The sequence below is a fragment of the Tribolium castaneum genome, chromosome 7 (assembly GCF_031307605.1).
Source record: "Tribolium castaneum strain GA2 chromosome 7, icTriCast1.1, whole genome shotgun sequence".
Taxonomy (NCBI): Eukaryota; Metazoa; Arthropoda; class Insecta; order Coleoptera; family Tenebrionidae; genus Tribolium; species Tribolium castaneum.
This window is the reverse complement of record NC_087400.1, coordinates 3,421,406-3,443,029: the sequence shown is the minus strand read 5'-3', so window position 1 is coordinate 3,443,029 and position 21,624 is coordinate 3,421,406. Positions and strand designations below refer to the sequence as shown.

The window sequence follows — 21,624 nt, the reverse complement described above, 5'->3', positions numbered from 1 at the left end:
AATTTTTACAAGTTATTGACGTACGAATAATTCAATACAACTTTTTTTCAATAAAACTAGTTTCTCTCTCCATTCATCAAAAAATCCTTCACCTCTCCATCCAGAGCGTATTTTTGCACATTTCCGCTTTGGCAGCGTTAGCGCAAGCTCGGCATCGCTTCTTGGTCGTCTCCTCAGTTGCGACGCGAATGTCAGAGCGTCTCGACGTCGACGACGCCGAATTAAGCAAAGGCATGTGCTTCCAATATTTGGCGCAATTTGCGCTCATCATGTGAACCGGTGAAATAATGTGCACGTCCAAAGGTAAAGGAGGTCAAAGGCGGCGATGGAGATTTATAAACTACGCCTGCTAGATGTTGCAATTTTCATTGGGGGTGTGAGAAATGAGACCATTTGCGAGAAAAATGCCAAATCGTAAATAAATATTTGATTTAATGTGTAAACGGATGGAGTTGTTTAATTTTGTAACAAAACACAGGAAATTTTGTTTTTTTTACGAGGGGAGGTCAAGGTCAAGTGAGTTTTTGCCTGTTTTATTTAATTTTTTTTTTCCAAAAATTGGCCAAGTTTTTTTAAATTACTTGCGTTGGAGTGATTGTAATGAGCGGTTTATTGCTTGTAATTAAATCTTGACGCACTTTGTGTAATGTAATAAAGTGGTGTTAAATTGCAATAAATTCTTTGCGAGACGTGTTCAAGGTTGCAATATTTTTATTTACACTGTTTGTTTAATATTGCAAAAAAATCCAGGAAGTTTGGAAAATTTTTACTTATTGTGTGTTCCGAATTGTTGGGGAGGGTCAAGGTCAAGTTAGTTTTTATTCAGAAAAATTGCTTCGAAATTTTACATAAGAAAAAGGGAAAATTCTACTTCTTGTACTGTGGAACCTAATGGAAAAAATTCTTGAATAATTCACCTATTTAAAGTTTTTACCTCAAAGTTCTGAGTTTTGATCGATTTCTCAAAAACTGTTGATTTTTTGTGAAAAATGTAAACAAATCTGAAATTCTGAGGTAATTTTACATAAGATACGAGAAAACTTTATTTCTAATATTATAGTATTTTGGTGAAAAAAATTCTTGAATGAACCATCTATTTAAAATTTTTATCTCAAAGTGTTGAATTTTGGGCGATTTCTGAAAAACTGTTGTTTGTTGATGGAAAATGAAAACAGATCTGAAAATCTAAGGTAATTTTACATAAGAAAAGAGGAAATTTCATTTCAGATATTGCATATTTTGATGAAAAAAATTCTTGAATAGACCATCTATTTAAAGTTTTCATCTTAAAGTGTTGATTTTTGGGCGATTTTTGAAAAACTGTTATTTGTTGATGAAAAATGATAACAGATCTGAAATTCCGAGGTAATTTTACATAAGAAAAGAGGAAATTTTATTTTAGATAATACATTATTTTGATGAAAAAAATTCTTGAATTAACCATCTATTTAAAATTTTTCTCTCAAAGTGTTGAATTTTGGGCGATTTCTGAAAAATTGTTTTTTGTTGATGGAAAATGATAACAGATCTGAAATTCCGAGGTAATTTTACATAAGAAAAGAGGAAATTTCATTTCAGATATTGCATATTTTGATGAAAAAAATTCTTGAATAGACCATCTATTTAAAGTTTTCATCTTAAAGTGTTGATTTTTGGGCGATTTCTGAAAAACTGTTATTTGTTGATGAAAAATGATAACAGATCTGAATTTCTGAGGTAATTTTACATAAGAAAAGAGGAAATTTCATTTCAGATATTACATTATTTTGATGAAAAAAATTCTTGAATGAACCATACATGTTAAATTTTTATCTCAAAGTGTTGAATTTTGGGCGATTTCTGAAAAACTGTTGTTTGTTGATGGAAAATGATAACAGATCTGAAATTCCGAGGTAATTTTACATAAGAAAAGAGGAAATTTCATTTCAGATATTACATTATTTTGATGAAAAAAATTCTTGAATGAACCATCAATTTAAACTTTTTATCTCAAAGTGTTGAAATTTGGGCGATTTCTGAAAAACTGTTGTTTGTTGATGGAAAATGATAACAGATCTGAAATTCCGAGGTAATTTTATATAAGAAAAGAGGAAATTTCGTTTTAGATATTACATTATTTTCATGAAAAAAATTCTTGAATGAACCATACATGTTAAATTTTTATCTCAAAGTGTTGAATTTTGGGCGATTTCTGAAAAACTGTTGTTTGTTGATGGAAAATGATAACAGATCTGAAATTCCGAGGTAATTTTACATAAGAAAAGAGGAAATTTCATTTCAGATATTACATTATTTTGATGAAAAAAATTCTTGAATGAACCATCTATTTAAAATTTTTATCTCAAAGTGTTGAATTTTGGGCGATTTCTGAAAAACTGTTGTTTGTTGATGGAAAATGAAAACAGATCTGAAAATCTAAGGTAATTTTACATAAGAAAAGAGGAAATTTCATTTCAGATATTGCATATTTTGATGAAAAAAATTCTTGAATAGACCATCTATTTAAAGTTTTCATCTTAAAGTGTTGATTTTTGGGCGATTTTTGAAAAACTGTTATTTGTTGATGAAAAATGATAACAGATCTGAATTTCTGAGGTAATTTTACATAAGAAAGAAGGAAATTTCATTTTAGATATTACATTATTTTGATGAAAAAAATTCTTGAATGAACCATCTATTTAAAATTTTTCTCAAAGTGTTGAATTTTGGGCGATTTCTGAAAAACTGTTGTTTGTTGATGGAAAATGATAACAGATCTGAAATTCCGAGGTAATTTTACATAAGAAAAGAGGAAATTTCATTTTAGATATTACATTATTTTGATGAAAAAAATTCTCGAATGAACCATCTATTTAAAATTTTTCGCTCAAAGTGTTGAATTTTGGACGATTTCTGAAAAATTGTTTTTTGTTGATGGAAAATGATAACAGATCTGAAATTCCGAGGTAATTTTACATAAGAAAAGAGGAAATTTCATTTTAGATATTACATTATTTTGATGAAAAAAAATCTTGAATGAACCATCTATTTAAAATTTTTCTCTCAAAGTGTTGAATTTTTGGCGATTTCTGAAAAATTGTTTTTTGTTGATGGAAAATGATAACAGATCTGAAATTCCGAGGTAATTTTACATAAGAAAAGAGGAAATTTTATTTTAGATAATACATTATTTTGATGAAAAAAATTCTTGAATTAACCATCTATTTAAAATTTTTCTCAAAGTGTTGAATTTTGGGCGATTTCTGGAAAACTGTTGTTTGTTGATGGAAAATGAAAACAGATCTGAAAATCTAAGGTAATTTTACATAAGAAAAGAGGAAATTTCATTTTAGATATTGCATATTTTGATGAAAAAAATTCTTGAATAGACCATCTATTTAAAGTTTTCATCTTAAAGTGTTGATTTTTGAGCGATTTCTGAAAAACTGTTATTTGTTGATGAAAAATGATAACAGATCTGAATTTCTGAGGTATTTTTACATAAGAAAGGAGGAAATTTCATTTTAGATATTACATTATTTTGATGAAAAAAATTCTTGAATGAACCATCTATTTAAAATTTTTCTCAAAGTGTTGAATTTTGGGCGATTTCTGAAAAATTGTTATTTGTTGATGGAAGATGAAAACAGATCTGAATTTCTGAGCTAATTTTACATAAGAAAGGAGGAAATTTCATTTTAGATATTACATTATTTTGATGAAAAAAATTCTTGAATAGACCATCTATTTAAAGTTTTTACCCCAAGGTTCTAAATTTTGATCGATTTTTCAAAAACCGTTGTTCTGAGATCGAAAACGTAAACAAATTCGAAATTTTGAGCTAATTTGACGTCAGAAAAGTGAAGAATTTCAGTTTTTATGTTACATAACTTGATGAAAAAAATTTTTGAATAGACCATTCGTTTAAAAAAAATTTCTTCAAAATGCTAAATTTTGATTATTTTTCAAAAAGCGTTGTCTTTAAACGGAAAATTGTAACAGATCTGGAATTGTGAGCTAATTCTACACCAGAAAAGCTGAAATAAAACTAGTCGTTTTGCGTAATTGACCATTTTTTGGGTTGGAAATTCATTGATTCCATCAACCCTCTCATTTGTAAATCAGATCGTGAACATAATTAAGCAGCAGCCCCATTTCGGGGTTGGTCGACCATTATTGTATAAATTAATAATTCCCCATCGAAACTAAGCCCCAAAATAAACACAAGCGGCAGATACGTGCCGAATAACTAATATAATTATTATCTGAAATCAGATTAGAATCGTTGCATTTATCGTCGATCGTGGCAACACCAATTTGCTGCGAATAGAATAACAAATTACCTAATTTACCGACGGTTGTAAATACTTGTAAATTTTATTGCTTCATCAATGCTCGTAAAGCTGCAGAGTGTGGAGACACTTGAAATAAACTTACTTTTGAGGAAAAGTATTTCAGGACTATTTCAGAACATATTTCAGGTTTTGTGATAAGAAAATTTCAAGGACACATGTTTGGGTATTAATGGTGTCATGGATCGATGATGACATCTTGATTATTCGACTAATTGAGTCATAAATATTGTGTCTATTTGCATACATAATACACAAAGTCCGGTAATGTTGGTGCTAATGGGATATCCAGGTGTAATAAAATCGCCTGAAATATGCTGCACATATTTTCGATTATGTCTGAAGTTTTTATTAATAACTATTATAAATGTTATAATAATAATATATTTGCTAAAAGATAAATAATATATTTAGTTTTTTTGAAATTTTTTTTCAATTTGGGAAGGGTTAAGATATCTTATAGCAATCTTTTGAACAAAATTTGATAATCAAGTGTCAAAATACATAAACATATTGAAAAAATACTTATACTTTTGTTAACATAGTTTAAGAAGTGTTTGATTTTGACAGGGTGCCAAAAATAGACCTAAAGATATCATTTTTTGCAAACTGTTTTAGCCCCAATAGCTTAAAACATTTTTTCAATAAAAATCTGACTTCATATTCGAAAAATGTGTGTAAAAATACATGAACGCACAAAATTCTCTAAAAAATATTGAAGTTTAAGTTAGTTACGTAGTTTTCAAATGTTTGTGTTAGTGTTTTTAGGCATTTTTTAAAATAAAAGAATTTTTTTGAATTTTGTTTTTGGTTCAGTTATTTTATAGTTACTTTTTTTAAATCAAAAGTTACTAATAAGTCAGAATACTTCGTTTTTAAAAGTTTTATGACAATATAACAAGGCCTACTTGATCAATATAGATTTTAAAGCGCTGGACCCAAAGTTAGCACTTTTTCGAATATTTTTGCAACAAAATTTGAAAATCAAGTGTAAAAATACATAAATATATTGAAAAAATACTGAAACTTTTGTTAAAATAGTTTAAGAAGTGTTTGATTTTGAGGGTGCTAAAAATAGACCTAAAGATATCATTTTTTGCAAATTTTTTTGCAAATAGCTTAAAACAATTTTTCAATAAAAATCTGACTTCAGTTTCGAAAAATGTGTGTAAAAATACATGAACGCACAAAATTCGCTAAAAAATATTAAAGTTTAAGTTAGTTAGGTAGTTTTCAAAAGAATTTTTTTTGAAAAATTTTTTTGGTTCAGTTATCTTTTAATCAAAAGTTACTAATAAGTTTGCCTACTTCGTTTTTTAAAGTTTTATGACAATATAACAAGGCCTACTTGATCAATATAGATTTTAAAGCGCTGGACCCAAAGTTAGCACTTTTTCGAATATTTTTGCAAAAAAATTTGGTCTCAAAATTTGATAATCAAGTGTCAAAATACATAAACATGTTGAAAAAATTCTTAAACTTTTGTTAAAATAGTTTAGGAAGTGTTTGATTTTGACAGAATGCTAAAGATAGCATTTTTTGCAAATTGTTTTAGCCTCAATAGCTTAAAACATTTCTTCAATAAAAATCTGACTTTAGATTTGAAAAATTTGTGGAGAAATACAAGAACGCACAAAATTTGCTAAAAAATATTAAGTTTAAGTTAGTTAGGTAGTTTTCAATATTTTTTTAGTGTTTTTAAACACTTTTTATAATAAAATAATTTTTTTTAAATTTTTTTTTTCGGTTCAGTTATCTTACACTAAACTTTTTTAAACCAAAAGTTACTAACAAGTCTCGCACACAACGCTTTTAAAAGTTTTACGATAATATATCAGGGCTTACTTGATCGAGATAGAAGTGCTGGACTCAAAGTTAGCACTTTTTTGATTTTTTTGCAAAAAATTTTAATCTCCAAATTTAAATATCAAGTGTAAAGTTGCGTAAACTTTATAAAAAAAATATTGAAATAGTCGTAGCTTTGTGACAGAGTGCCTAAGGTGGACCCAAAGATAGCACTTTTTTGAAAATAGTTTTTAGATTAAATCATATATGGCAAGTCGGTTATTATTTCACGATTTTTAGCAAATCCTGCCTCGAAATAAATTTCAATAACGCCATTTTCAATTAAGTTAGTTATACTTGTCTCAATATTTCACTCGAAATTTTCGCGCTGGAAAATCCATTTTTGCTCGATTGATTGATGATCTTTGCAAACTTTTGCCCGATTTCTCGCACTTAAAAATCACACTGGCTGGAATCACAGAGCGTGCTGTGGCTCGTTGAATTATAGATAAAGCTGGGCCTTAATCCAATTTGTTGCTTTATTGTCCACTACGACGTGGTAAATTATTCAGCGCTGCTTTCGTCCTTTTTACACCAATTTATTAAAATACTCAATTAGCGAAATTAACTTTGCCACACTTTTCGCTACTATATTTTTCTGGGTGAAATTAAAGACAGTGTGAGGATAAGAGTTGAATTACAGGCGAAATTTCAGCCCCGAAAATTATATTCGAGCGTTTCGCTCCCAAATAGTTTTCAAACTTGATGTAAATGCAAACATTTTGCATTTAATTGAGCTTTCTTGTGTATGCTGGAATATTGTTATTTGTTCTTGTAATGGGAGGTTTATTATTTAAATGAAGGGAGGCTGAATTAGGGCGAAAGCGAGATAAAGAAGAATTTTTTTTATTATTTCGCTGCGTGGAAATTACCCTAATCAGGCCATTAAAACGCTCATTTTACTAATTTCGAAAGTTGGCAACGAGGTCACTGAACTTTTTTTTGTTTTATAGCCGTTTCTTTATGTTCAACTTAGAAAACTCCGAAAGTCAACTTTTTAAGTTTAATTTTGAAATAGGTTTTAATGCTTAAATATGCTTAAAATATTAAATTTTAAGTTTATATTTTAAGTTTGGTTAATAAAATTAGGCTCATGCAGTTTTAAGTCCAAATTTATTAAATTTAAGATCTCAAAATAAAATATAAAGTTATACTTACAAAAGTTTTTAAGTTTTAAAGTTTAGGTTTAAGTCTAAAAACAAGTTTAGAGGTTATCACGTTTTATGGTTGTTAACGTCAAGAAATTTTAAGTTTATTTTAGGACTATCTAAATTATTGTGTAAGTGAACTAAAATATCTGGTTTTAAGTTTACGTTTAAGTTACCTGATTCAAGTTTAAGTTTTGAAGAATAGAAATTTTAAGTCACTTTTAAAATTTCAAGTAATAATCAAACTATATTGTAAATTTAAGTCATAACTTTAGTTTGCTTGGTTTTAAGTTTATTTGAATACTATATAAATTAAGTACTAGTTTAAGTTTTAACACACGCTTTTGGTCGTTTCTTTAAGTTTTAAGTTTACACATAATTACTTTCATTTTATAGTCTAGTATACAAAACTTTAAGTTAGTTTAGTTTAACAAATTTTTAAATACTTTATACCTAAAAAAAGTTTTGTGCGGTTTTAAGCAAACTTTATTGACGTAAGTTTACAAATCAGATAATAAAATATAAAGTTACGTTTACGACAAGTATTAAGTTACTGTTGATTGGATTAAAGTTTACTCTTAATTTGCATTATACACTAGCGATTAATTAAGTTCGGTTTTAAGTTTTAAGACAAGTTTAAAAGCTTAACACGTTTTTGGTTGATTCTGGATGTTCAGTTCAAGACATTTTAAGTGTGCTCTTAACTAGTATTAAAGTATAGCTTAATATACAAGATTTTAAGTTTACATTTAAGTTTTAAGTTTAAAATTTATCACTTGGTTGCTTCTGTGCGTAAAAAAAAATAGGTTTTCAAATGTTCAGTATCATTTCATAGTTTAAATTACAAGATTTTAAGTTCCAATTTAAGTTTTTATATAAATAATTTTTAAAATACTTTATAACGTGTGGTTTAACTTTTATTTTAAAGATCAGTTAACCAAACCAGGTTAAGGAGTATATAGTTTAATATATTTGCTTGAATTGTACGTTAGATATTAGAATAATTAAGTTCTGGTTTAGGTTTTAAGACGGGTTTTAAGCTCATTACGTTTATTAGTAATTTTAAAGTCTAGTCGTTTTGATTTAAGTAAATAAATTAAGAATAACAGTGTCTGGAATTTTTTTGTCTGAAAATTGCTGAAATAAAAACTTGTTTACGCCCTTTTCCATTTCCTCGAAAATAAGTTCCGTTTTCTCATCACATTTGTTTGCTAAAAGCCTCGAACAAAACTTAATTTATTGTCGTTGCTGTGTGTCACATTGATAGAATTCTTTTCGACGGATTGAATTTTTCCAATGTTGATGGAAGAGAGCGTTCGTTTCAACATACGTATATTCAAAGGGAGTGAAAATCATTTTTAATGTTAATGTTAATGAAAATCGCTGCGTAATCCAATTCGACAAACTCACTGATGTAACTAATTTCGGATAATGATGGCCGGAATGTGCTACATGAGCACAGAGAGGCGCTTAATTAAGATTTATGTGGCGAGTTTTAGGAGCGATTTTTGCACTTAAAACCAACTTAAAACCTAGCCTAGACTAGCGCGCTCCGGAGCCTACTATTGCACTCAAATGTGAACATGAGCAAAAAAAAACATAATTTCTGCCCTTAAATGCGTTATCAGAATAAGTAATAATTTTTCTGGGCTTGGAAGCGAACTTTCGCCCCACTCTCGAATTTCACAGCGAGTGGCAAACAAGAAAAGGAAAGTTTCTTTCGATTAAGTTGTGAATTTATCGTCAGTCGCAAAGTTTGCCAGTTAATCAAAATCGGAACGAACAAGCGGATTGAGAGCCAATCAGCAAATTAAATCACCATTTACCGGACACGATGTCTGATTAAAACGGTCAACAATCGGACAAGGTGCATAAATTGCCGACTCTTCTTTTTGTCCGTCCTAATGGAAATTCATTGGAAGAAATTAAAACTGGGCGAGTAATGGAAAGAAAACAAAGACTATTTGTTCAAACTGATAGATTTGCACTGTTCCGGGATATTGGATCAATCTTTAATCGAGTTTTATTTGCCAAACTTAAAATCACGCAATTATTGAAATGTTTACGCAACTTTTTGCTGATTTGAGCGGATTTGGGCGAGGACGTGTCAAGAGTTTGATTAGTTTTGTGTATGTGATCTGAATATAAGGAAAGTTTTGCAGAAAAACGCCGCACAACACAAAATCAAACAATTTTAAGATCAGTTTTAAGTCTGAACTTAAACCCGAGCAAAACTTGCTCATATTTGCACTTTTCTATTTGTTTCCGCTCACGATGATTGATTGACAAACTCTCCAACTTCTGACACATCGCTTCCAAACGCCAATAAATAAGTTTTTATTAAACTTTGCAACTAGTACAATGATTAATGACGTTACGACTCTCACTTTATATATGTATTTTTAAGTGTCGAATTAAAATTCAAATGGAAATTATTTTCCTCGTCGCTTTAATTTCACCGAAAAAAAGACGCAATTTTAAATTAAAGTTTACTCAAAACGTTGCTCCAAGGAATGAAATAACAACTTAAAAGTAGCACACCTAATATTCACACGTCATTTTGATGAACACAACTTAAAATTGGACTTTGTGTACCGGGTTTTAATTAAATTGGGGCAAACAGAGCAACTTGTTTGACGTAAACAAGACGACTCTTCTATTTACTGAGAGATTTTCGTGTAAATAAACGTTTTTACGAAATTAAACGAGATTCAACTCTAAACTTGAATTTTTTACCCGAAGACAAACCTATACTTAATAATACGTTTGTAAAGCCTAACCAAATTAAGTTAAAATTCAGCCAGAACTTCAAAATATCAGGCGTTTACCTACTTGTTTTAACTGTGCTTTAAGTTTTCACAAAGGAGGTCAAACTTAAAACTAAACCTAATAATGATAAAGCCTAAAATTAAGACTAGATATGGGTCTTTTTTATTTAACTTTAGGTAATTTGAACCTAAATTTAATATTTACTGTATAATCATAAACTTAAAACGCCAAAATTTTACAATATTATTTGACTTTATGGTTCTTATACGTTAAACATGCACTTAAAACTTCGTGTTACATGAACTTAAAATTACTAGACGTTAACTTAATTTTGCCAACATTGTCACCTAACTCGGTTTTATGTTTTTATTAATCTAGGTTGAATTTAGGTAATTTTAATGTCCAACTTACAAGCCTAAACTTAACACCAAATAAATGTGAACTTAAAACTAACAAACTTAGTTTTGTTAACGTTATTATCATTTACCTCTGAAGTTTATAAATTTGTATTAAGTTTAGCCAAATTTTATGTAATTTGAACCTAAACTTAATATTGATGTCAGCCTAAACTTAACTTCCAAATCTAAGTGTAGTATTTAATCTTAATGATTCTTATACCATCACTAAATGTTAGTGTAATCCAAACTTAAAATTAACCACTATTAAGTTTTAAGTTTTCATAAATCTAGGCTAAGTTCATATAAACTTAATATCTAAATTAAGGACTTTAGCTTTTTGCTTTCGTAAACCTAGGTTTTGTTCAAATTAACTTAATCTTTAACGTGAAAATATTTAAAACCTATTTATAAAAGTCTGTACTTAACACCCGAATTTGATTGTCCTTAAACCTCAAACCTGAGCTTAATACTCAGTATAAACTTATTTAAAATTAATACAGTTAAGTGAAGTTTACATGAAACTTATCACCAAGTATCTAACTACTTTAATTAATTTTGATAGTTTTCAAAGCACAAACATGAACTTTAAACTAGGTATAACCTGATCTTATTTCTGTTATTCAAGTTTTGGACTTAAAACCGACTATACTTGGGTTCGAGCTGAATTTATGTCTGTGTGTGAGGTATTTTTTTCTCTCGGCTCTTTTATTTACCCAGCACTTCGCTTTTTCCATTTCCATTCCTCCTCACGTCTTTTCCTCCTCTAATTGATAAGAGTTTCTTTGAGCAATGTGTGTGTTTCATCTATCGGATAGCGTTTTACGGTCGACTGACTAACGCAAGGTGACAGTTCCGTCGCGAAATATTTTCCAAAATAATAATCTCAGATGGTGGCATCCTTATTTATCAAGTCGTCTCTTCGATTATTAAAATAAACACGAAACGTCCGGATTATCAACGCTTCGCTAAACATCTCTGTTATTTTTTTTCCGTTATTCTCGCGTAAATGCCGGAAATTCAATTTTAAATATGCAGAATGCATCCGGAGGATGTGAAGCGAAGGAACGATCAAGTTTTGTTTCGATATGATGCTTTTAAATAAGTGTATCGTGTTGTAATTCGGTGCGTTACGAATGCAAATTTTATTTAATAGAAATTTGAATAAAGGCCGACGGAAGCGGAAAATTATGGATTATTTCACCGGGATGTATGATCTCGGGGATAATAAAAACTTGGGATTTTCTGCTCTAGTGCAAGCCGCGACTGAATTACACACATATAAAAGGATGCAATAACGATAAATTTTAAATAAAGGACGATGGAGTGCATCCGCTGAGGTGCACTTCGATTTTTTACATTAAACAAAACTGAAGTAGCTTTTAAGTTTGCCCTAAACTACAAATATTTTAAGTTTAGGTTCAACAATTCATTGTTTTAAGTACAGGTTTGATAAAAAAATATTTTTTGGTTTGAGAATTAAGTTTGTCTACAAAATTTTAAGTTTAGGTTTAAGTTCTACAGTTTTAAGTTTAGGCTTGAGAGTTTTATGCTTCTGATAAAAAAATATATATTAAGCTTGACTTTAATTACAAGTATTTACTTTTGAAGCTAGGTTTGCCTGCAAACTTTTAAGTTTAGGTTTAAGATTTACAGTTTTAAGTTTAGGCTTGAGTGTTTTATGCTTCTGATGAAAAAATATATATTACGCTTGACTTTAACTACAAGTATTTACTTTTGAAGCTAAGTTTGTCTGCAAACTTTTAAGTTCAGTTTTAAGTTTAGGTTTGAGAGTTTTATGCTTCTGATAAATAAAACAATTAAATATTTTTAAGTTTAAGTTAACTACAAGTATTTGTTTTTGGAATTGGATTTGTCTCTAAAATTTTAAGTTTAGATTTAAGAAGTTACTATTTTAAGTTCAGGATTAAGAGTTTTAGGCTACTCATAAATAAAAAAAATTAAATATTTTTAGTTGGTTTTAAACTACACGTATTTGGTTTTAGAATTAGGTTTGTCAGCAAGATTTTAAGTTCAGGTTTGAGAGTTAAATATTTTTAAGTTTAGCTTTGACTACAAGGTTTTTATAAGTATTTACAACTAATTTCAAGCTAATGATGTACTTTGTTTGAAGTTTTTATGACAGTAGTCTATTATTGGTTATTATAGTTAATATCCTATCTATTTTTGTAACTTATGTTATAGTATAAAAAATTCATTTTTCGTTTTTTTTTCGTTTTATTACTCGCTAATGTATTCCAATTGTTCCACTTTATCGGAAAGCTATTTCGAGCCGATGACATTGATTTTCCAACAAAGTGAACGACAATAAATGCCCTAAACGCTCTATTAATCCCCAAAAACATTACAATTTACTTGAATGAAAAAAAAATTAATGGTGCTATTAGTTCTGGTCACGCCCGCAATCCCAACCAATTAACTAATCCATCGTTGCAATAAAAAGTGCGTTTTTTATTCGCCAAGAGTGGAATAAGCAAAAGCGCGGTATTTTACCTGACCCCAGGGATCCATTCTTACACCTTCCCGTACACAAATAGAGATAAAAACGGGATTAAAACTGTTTGTCACAAAAGCTGGCGATTTAACTAACTCTAAAAAAAAAAGTAAAAAATTGCGTATTCACTGCACGAAAATATTCGTTGAGACGCAGCGCCATTATCCAGCTCCCAACACAGATGCAGTCGAATCAATACCTTCGAGAATTGAATTCCCTCGAATGTGCCAACAAATTACCATGTTACAAGGACAAGTTGGCCACGGAACATCCTTCGAACAACAATATTTGCAAAGAAAAAGACGATGGATGTGTGCCAGTGGGTCACTTGCAGTATTGATTAGGGGAAGAACGAGGTGCACCTGTGCGGCATGCCGCAGACATGCAATCGAGCTAAAATAACTATTGACAGCTCTTAACTAACCGAAAATTAGCAACTACGACTGTTAATAAATACCTTAATTTTTTGGAAAATTGAGTTATTTTTGTCAGTGATTAATTTTTTTAACTATTCTCACGTCTTAACTAAAATTTAGCTAATTTTGTGATTGTTTAATATTTTTAACTATTGTCACGTCTTAACTAAAACTTAACTGTCGTCAAAACAAAATTTACAAAAATTTTGAACTACGAGTGTCAATAAATGTAATAACTTGTTGGAAATTTCAGTTATTTTGTCATTATTTAATGTTTTTAACTATTGCCAGTTTTAGCTAATACTTAACAATGTCAAATGTACAAAAATTGATAACTACGAGTGTCAATAAATATAGAAATGTGTTAAAGAATTTAGCTACTTTTGTGATTGTTTAATATTTTTAACTATTACCACGTCTTAACTAAAACTTAACTATCGTCAAAGCAAAATGTACGAAAATTTTTAACTACGAGTGTCATTAAATGTAATAATTTGTTGAAAGTTTCAGTTATTTTGTCATTATTTATTGATTTTAACCATTGCCAGTTTTAGCTAATACTTAACTATGGCCAAATGTACGAAAATTGATAACTACGAGTGTCAATAAATATAGAAATGTGTTGAAAAATTTAGCTACTTTTGTGATTGTTTAATATTTTCAACTATTGCCAGGTCTTAACTAAAACTTAACTATCGTCAAAGCAAAATTTACGAAAATTTTTAACTACGAGTTTCAATAAATGTAACAATTTGTTGGAAATTTCAGTTATTTTGTCATTATTTAATGTTTTTAACTATTGCCAGTTTTAGCTAATACTTAAGTATGGTCAAATGTACGAAAATTGATAACTACGAGTGTCAATAAATATAGAAATGTGTTGAAAAATTTAGCTACTTTTGTGATTGTTTAATATTTTCAACTATTGCCAGGTCTTAACTAAAACTTAACTATCGTCAAAGCAAAATTTACGAAAATTTTTAACTACGAGTCTCAATAAATGTAATAATTTGTTAGAAATTTCAGTTATTTTGTCATTATTTAATGTTTTTAACTATTGCCAGTTTTAGCTAATACTTAACTATGGTCAAATGTACAAAAATTGATAACTACGAGTGTCAATAAATATAGAAATGTGTTAAAGAATTTAGCTACTTTTGTGATTGCTTAATATTTTTAACTAGTACCACGTCTTAACTAAAACTTAACTATCGTCAAAGCAAAATGTACGAAAATTTTTAACTATGAGTGTCAATATATGTAATAATTTGTTGAAAATTTCAGTTATTTTGCCAATATTTAATGTTTATAACTATTGCCATTTTTAGCTAATACTTAACTATGGTCAAATGTACGAAAATTAATAACTACGAGTGTCAATAAATATAGAAATGTGTTAAGAAATTTAGCTATTTTTGTGATTGTTTAATATATTTAACTATTGTCACGTCTTTACTAAAACTCAACTATCGTCAAAGAAAAAATTTACGAAAATTATTAACCTTGAATGTCAATAAATGTAATAATTTGTTAAAAATTTTAGTTATTTTGTCATTTTTTAATGTTTTTAACTATTGCCAATATTAGCTAATACTTAACTATGGTCAAATGTACGAAAATTGATAACTACGAGTGTTAATAAATATAGAAATGTATTAAAAAATTTAGCTATTTTCGTGATTTTTAACTATTGCTACGTCTTAATTAAAACTTAATTGTCGTCAAAGCAAAATTTACGAAAATTATTAATTTCGAGTGTCAATAAACATTATAATCTGCTTGAAACAGTTAGTTATTTTCACTATGTTCAACATTTTTAACTATTTACCGGTGTTAACTAAAATTTAACTATTCTCAACAAAAATTATATTAATTAGTTATGAACAGAGTTTACCATGAATTCAGTTTAAGTACAAAAATACTCAAAAAACCTATACATTTATTTAACTAAAATTAGTTAGAACTTAACTATTGGCGTTATGCTTTTCGTGCAAATCAATTTTTCCTTTTCTATTTTTAATTTTGGTTCAGCCTTGGGTGTAATTTTTTCCCTGTTGATTAATTAATTATGTAAATGTCATTTCGTGAAGGCTGCAAACGCAACTTTAATTGCCTGTTCAAACCCTGACAAGCAATTTAATTTCGTGAGCAAATAATGCAAACTAAAACTAATAATTGGAGTGTAAGAAGTATAAAAACGTCTCGATTTAATTTCGTAAATCATTCGAGAGAACGAGCAGCAAATGTAGCAAATTTATACATCTCTCAAAAGCTTCTATCTGGGGATATATAAATTATACGTGAAATTCTTCAAAGATGGGCTTAAACACGACGGATTCCTCACACTCCAGGGACTTTCTATACACCATTCCGCCGAAATGAAGATATCTATTCTCTCACAACGGAAAGTAATCGAATATTTTTGCTTGATTCATTGAAGGAGAAATTTCAAAGTTTTTGCCAATGAATTAACCCACTTATTTAGTGCATTTTTGCTCTAAATTTGAGTGAAAAACCGACACAAATCTTGGCTCGAGAGTGGTCTTGTATTTAATGGTTCCTGGTTGGAGTAACATGACAGCAGTAGTTTCACCTAATGACGTCATAAACGTAATTGCCGGAAATTTCAAGAGGGATTTTGGTTTTTTTTTCTACGACCATTCGGTACAAATGTCGAGAGGGAAAAAACGAGAAATAAATCGGCCAGATTTGTTGGGATATTTCCAATTTTTAAAGGTTTCTCAACACGTTGCAGACTTAACTGTCAATAGTTAACAGATTTTTAAATAAATCAACATTAACTGTTATCAATTAATTAACTAAAGGTATTAAGCTTTTGCAAATACTAGAAAAAAATTGTAATGTCAAAAAGAAAAAACATTTTATGTCGTTTAACTACTTCAAAAATATACGAAATTAATGTCAATAGTTAAAAAAGTTGTTATTCACACAATATTATTTTCAAAGTTGACAAAAATTGCGAGTAACTATAAATTTTTTCAGCACACATTTTGCAAGTAGTTACTCTATTCTTGACAATAGTTAATAAGCCTTAGCTAATAACTGCCTATAGTTGTAATAACTGCTTTATTAGTTATAATTTCCGTCTCATTTGTTTTTAATAATTTAATAACAGTAGTCAATTGACTATTACACGAAAAAATCTATTGACACTTAGCTATGTCAATAGTTAGAAAATAAGCATGTTGCAGAAATAACTCTAATTTTGAATAAATTACAAAATATTTAACTCTTAGACGATAATTTTCGTAAAGTATACCCTGAGAATAGCTACGTGTTAGTTAAGACCTGGCAATAGTTAAAAATGGTAAATATTGACAAAAGTAACTCAATTTTTTAAGAAAATACAATATTTATTTAACACTAGTAGTTAAAACTTTTTAATATTAACAAAAGTACACAAATTTTTTTACAAATTATAATATTTATTTGACACTATAGTAGTTACAGATTAGTTAACATTAGTAAAGTATTAGTTAAAACATGGCAATAGTTAAAAATATTAAATATTGACAACAGTAAGTCAATTTTTTAAGTAATTACAGTATTTATATGATATTCTTGGTTAAAATTTTTTGTAAATTTTGCTTTGAAGATAGTTAAATTTTAGTAAAGACCTGGCAACAGTTAAAATGTTAAATAATGGTAAAGTGTTACTCATTTTTTTTAAGAAATTACGGTATTTATTGACATCCGAAGTTAATAATTTTTGTAATTTTTGCTTTGACGCCATTTAAGTTTTAGTTAAGGTAACCTGGCAATAGTTAAAAATGTTGAATATTGACAAAAATAACTCAATTTTTTAACAATTTACAGTATTTATCCGATTCTCGTAGTTAATTTGTTTTGTAAATTTTACTTTGACAATAATTAAGACCTGTCAATAGTTAAAAATATTGAATCACGACAAAAGTAACTCAATTTTTGATAAATTATTGTATTTATTAACACTCGTAGTTAAAAAAATGTCATAAATTTTACTTTGACGATAGTTTAGTTTGAGATAAGACCTGACAATAGTTAAAAATATTATATATTGACAATAGTCACTTAATTTTTCCACAATGTACAGTATTTATACTACTCGTCAGTAGTAATTTTCGTAATTTTTGTTTTTACCATATCTAAGTTTTAGTTAAGGCCTGGCATTAGTTAAAAATAGTGCAAAAATAACTAAATTTTTTGACAAATTACCATATTTATTGATCATTTTCCATCAAAATACTTTCACTATTTCATTTAGTTTTGTGTGGTAACTGAGAAAACAAGATGGAATAAAATTTTTTCCACCATTTTTAGTGCTTTGTAACAAATGAGTCCAACTTAACTGGCTTGAAATATTTTTGAATTGTATAAGATAGGAATTTTTCGTGTTGAATCTCGCCACCCTAAACAACTTTGCACAGCTTCGAGTTCATTATGTTACCGCTTCTGCTGTATAAACTTTAAACACAACTACGTGCTTAATTAACTAACGTTGTAAATAGCAACGTCACTTCTTCCACACCAAGGGGAGGAAGTGTAAAAATCGGAAAGGCTGTGTTACCCACCTTAGACAGGTTCCGGAATGTAAACATCGTCATTAATATTTAACAGCGAATCAAAGAGGTTGTCGGAAGTGAATTTTCACGACTTTTCCGCCCTTTCTCTATATTTATGAATATTTGAATTTTTATCCACGCCACTGAAACGCCTAATTTCTTTGACCTTTGCATTTTTTTTCCCTCTCTTATCATTCATCATTCAATCCACGTCTCTAATATCCAAAATGAGGCTTATCTTCTCGTCTTATCATTAATCGCGCTCTAAAGCCTCTTCTAAGAGACAACTTGTCGCTCACAAAACGTGTGTGAATTACTACTCGCTTTAAATAATTACAAATCAATATCTAGCTAGATTCCATCACCTGGTTCGATTAAATTATACTTTTAGATTTAGGCAGACGCACAAAAAGCCTTCTTCTTCACGGGAAAAGGAGGCCAAATGCACAATTTTGGGAATAAGACGTTTCGGAACCTAATCAGAATTCATAGGATCCCCTGATGAAATTGTTGATTTAATTAAGCTTTGGGAGCTACCTGACGCGTCATGAATTCATTATTTGAGATAATAGACAAATTAGGGACAAGATCAATACATAAAATTGTTTCATGCAATTGTGCAAAATTTGTCTATGAATTTTTAAAAAGTCGGAACCATGAAAACCTCGAAATTTTTGTTTAAGTAAAATTCAAAATTCTGACCAAAAAGTCGAAAACTTTATTCCAGATTTATTAAATTGTAATTAAATTATGTTTTTTTATTGCCGGGTCTTAACTAAGACTTAACTATTGCCAAAGCAAAACTTACGGAAAGTTTTAACTACTAGTGTTAAATGAAAATTGTAATTTCTTAAAAAATTTAGTTACTTTTGATAATATTTAACATTTTTAACTATTGCCAGGTCTTAACTAAGACTTAACTATTGTCAAAGCAAAATTTACAAAAAAAATTAACTACGAGAATCAGATAAATACTGTAATTTGTTAAAAAAATGAGTTACTTTTGTCAATATTCAACATTTTTAACTATTGACATATTATCTTAACTAAAACTTAGATGTCGTCAAAGCAAAAATTATTAACTACGGATGTCAATAAATACCGTAATTTCTTTAAAAAAGTGAGTAACACTTTACCATTATTTAACATTTTAACTATTGCCAGGTCTTAAGTAAGAGTTAACTATTGTCAAAACAAAATTTACGAAAATTTTTAACCATGAATGTCATATAAATACTGTAATTATTTAAAAAAATTGACTTATTGTTGTCAATATTTAACATTTTTAAGTTTTGCCATGTTTTAACTAATACTTAACTAATGTCAAAGCAAAATTTACGGAATCTGTAACTACTATAGTGTCAAATTATTATTGTAAAAACTTAAAAAATTGAGTTATTTTTGCTAACATTAAACGTTTTTAACTATTGCCGGGTCTTAACGAAGACTTAACTATTGTCAAACCAAAACTAACAAAAAAATTTAACTACTAGTGTTAAATAAATATTGTAGTTTCTTAAGAAAATGAGTTACTTTTGTCAATATTTAACATTTTTAACTATTGCCAGGTCTTAACGAAGACTTAGCTATTGTCAGGGTATACTTTACGAAAATTATCGTCTAAGATTTAAATATTTTGTAATTTATTCAAAATTGGAGTTATTTCTGCAATATGCTTATTTTTTAACTATTGACATAGCTGAGTGTCAATAGTTTTTTTTTGTGTAGTGTTTAACTGACTACTGTCACTAAAAAACCCAAAACAAATTACACTGAAATTATAACTAATAAAGCAGTTATTGTAACTATAGGCAGTTATTAGCTAAGGTTTCTTAACTATTGTCAATAGTAGAGTAACAATTTGCAAAATGTGTGCCAAAAAAATTTATAGTTACTCGCAATGTTCGTTATAACAGTTAATGATGGTTTATTTAAAAATCTGTTAACTATTGATAGTTAAGTCTGCAACGTGTTGAGCGAGAAACCTTTAAAAATTGGAAATAAAATTGTTTCATGCAATTATGCAAAATTTGTCTATGAATTTAAAAAGTCGGAACCTTGAAAATCTCGAAATTTTTGTTTAAGTATAATTCAAAATTTTGACAAAAAAGTCGAAAGTTTTATTTCAGATTTTCAAAAAAATCGAAAAAAAAATGGTTTTTGTTGACTTACAAAAATCATAAAAAACTACTATATTTTTAAATGTTGTTCGAAAACTCCTAAACCATTAGTAAAAACGTACTAAAGGGTTGATCACGAAATTTCAAAATTTAGATAAGTTCTTCAAAAAAATTGAAATTTGTAGATAAAGCTTTTAATAAAAAAATGACTTTTTTTGGAAAAACCGACAAAACTTTTTAGTGTTTTTCGGTTTGAACGGCTCAAATTTATATGGGAAATTTTAATTTTTTTTTATCGTATTTTTGCAAAAAATTAATTATGAAATTTCAGCATTTGTTTTTTTTTCAGGCATGGGCGGCGGCGGCGCCTGAAATCGTCCTGAAATCTGGCTTCCACATTATTCAGGTAGTGTCTTCAAATTTTGCTCCCGAAATTATCGATTACGAACAATTTCATTTTTAATATGAGAAAAACGCTGAAATATCTGCAAATCTGCCTGGATATTACCCAGCCCCCTGTCGTAGCTTTATGTATATCTCATTACTTATTCACGAAAGATTTCTCTATCCGCAGTTATTGAAATATTCAGGATGCGAGTTTCCTTGCCCTCGCTCTCCGTTTACTTATTTATGAATCGGAATTTTAAGTAATATTTCTTACGTTTTTTCCTCATTCTTCGGGAACCGACTGAATAAAGTCAATATTTAAACAACCGCAAGCGAATAACTTCTTGGATCCAGAGACAATATTTAAATATTTCATTTGCATACACGCATCTTTTATTCAATAATAATTATTTTCCTCTCCTGCGAAATTTATTTGGCGAGGCGTTAAATGCCGCACTATTTATTACATTAATATGTTTCTAGGACTGAGTGAAGCTAATCTTCTACACTATTTCACCGAAATTGCGACATTTCGTGCTATTAATTATCAAAATCGCGCAATAACTGGACCGAAATAACGAATTGCCACTATTTGTTATCGTTCTTCCATTTATCACGGTTGGTACGACTGCTATCTAATTGAAATTTTACAAAAAAAAAACGATTCATTCATTTTTAAAAACTTTAATTTTTTTCTTATTTTTTTTATATTTTTTACTACTTTTTATTTTTTTCTTACAATTTTCTCGGCAGTTTTGTCGTTTTCTTACCTTTTTTTATCTTTCAGCAACGTTGAAACAACAATTTTAACATTTTACCAAAGTTTGTTATTTGAATTTTCTTGTCGTTTTGTCGTCATTTTTGTGTTATCTACGCTTTTTACTTGTTTTAACTCTTTAGTTTAATGTTTTCTATTAATTGTTTATGGTGTTTTTGTCTTCACTTTTTTTTTTAATTTATTTATTTTTTTACTTATTATAGTTTTTTCTTTAAATTGTTAATACGATTGCTATCTAATTGAAAATTTCCAAAAAAAAACAAAACCGATTAATCCATTTTAACACACTTTTAAATTTTTTTCTAATTTGTTTACATTTTTTACTGCTTTTAATTTCTTTTTCTTCCAATTTTTCGCA

At 28.6% G+C, this 21,624-nt stretch overlaps 1 protein-coding gene across 2 annotated transcripts in view; it reads left to right on the top strand.

Annotated features, from left to right (window-relative positions):
- Positions 1–164: 164 nt before the first annotated feature.
- The window catches only part of Csgalnact (Chondroitin sulfate N-acetylgalactosaminyltransferase), a 58,025-nt gene continuing 36,565 nt past the window's right edge, over positions 165–21,624 (top strand). The window contains exons 1-2 of one of the 2 annotated variants that reach the window (XM_008200559.3): positions 165–303; positions 20,451–20,507. The gene's annotated coding sequence lies outside the window, so the exon portion shown is untranslated. The remainder of the gene's footprint in view (positions 304–20,450; positions 20,508–21,624) is intronic. The other variant, XM_015984378.2, reaches the window with a different exon arrangement.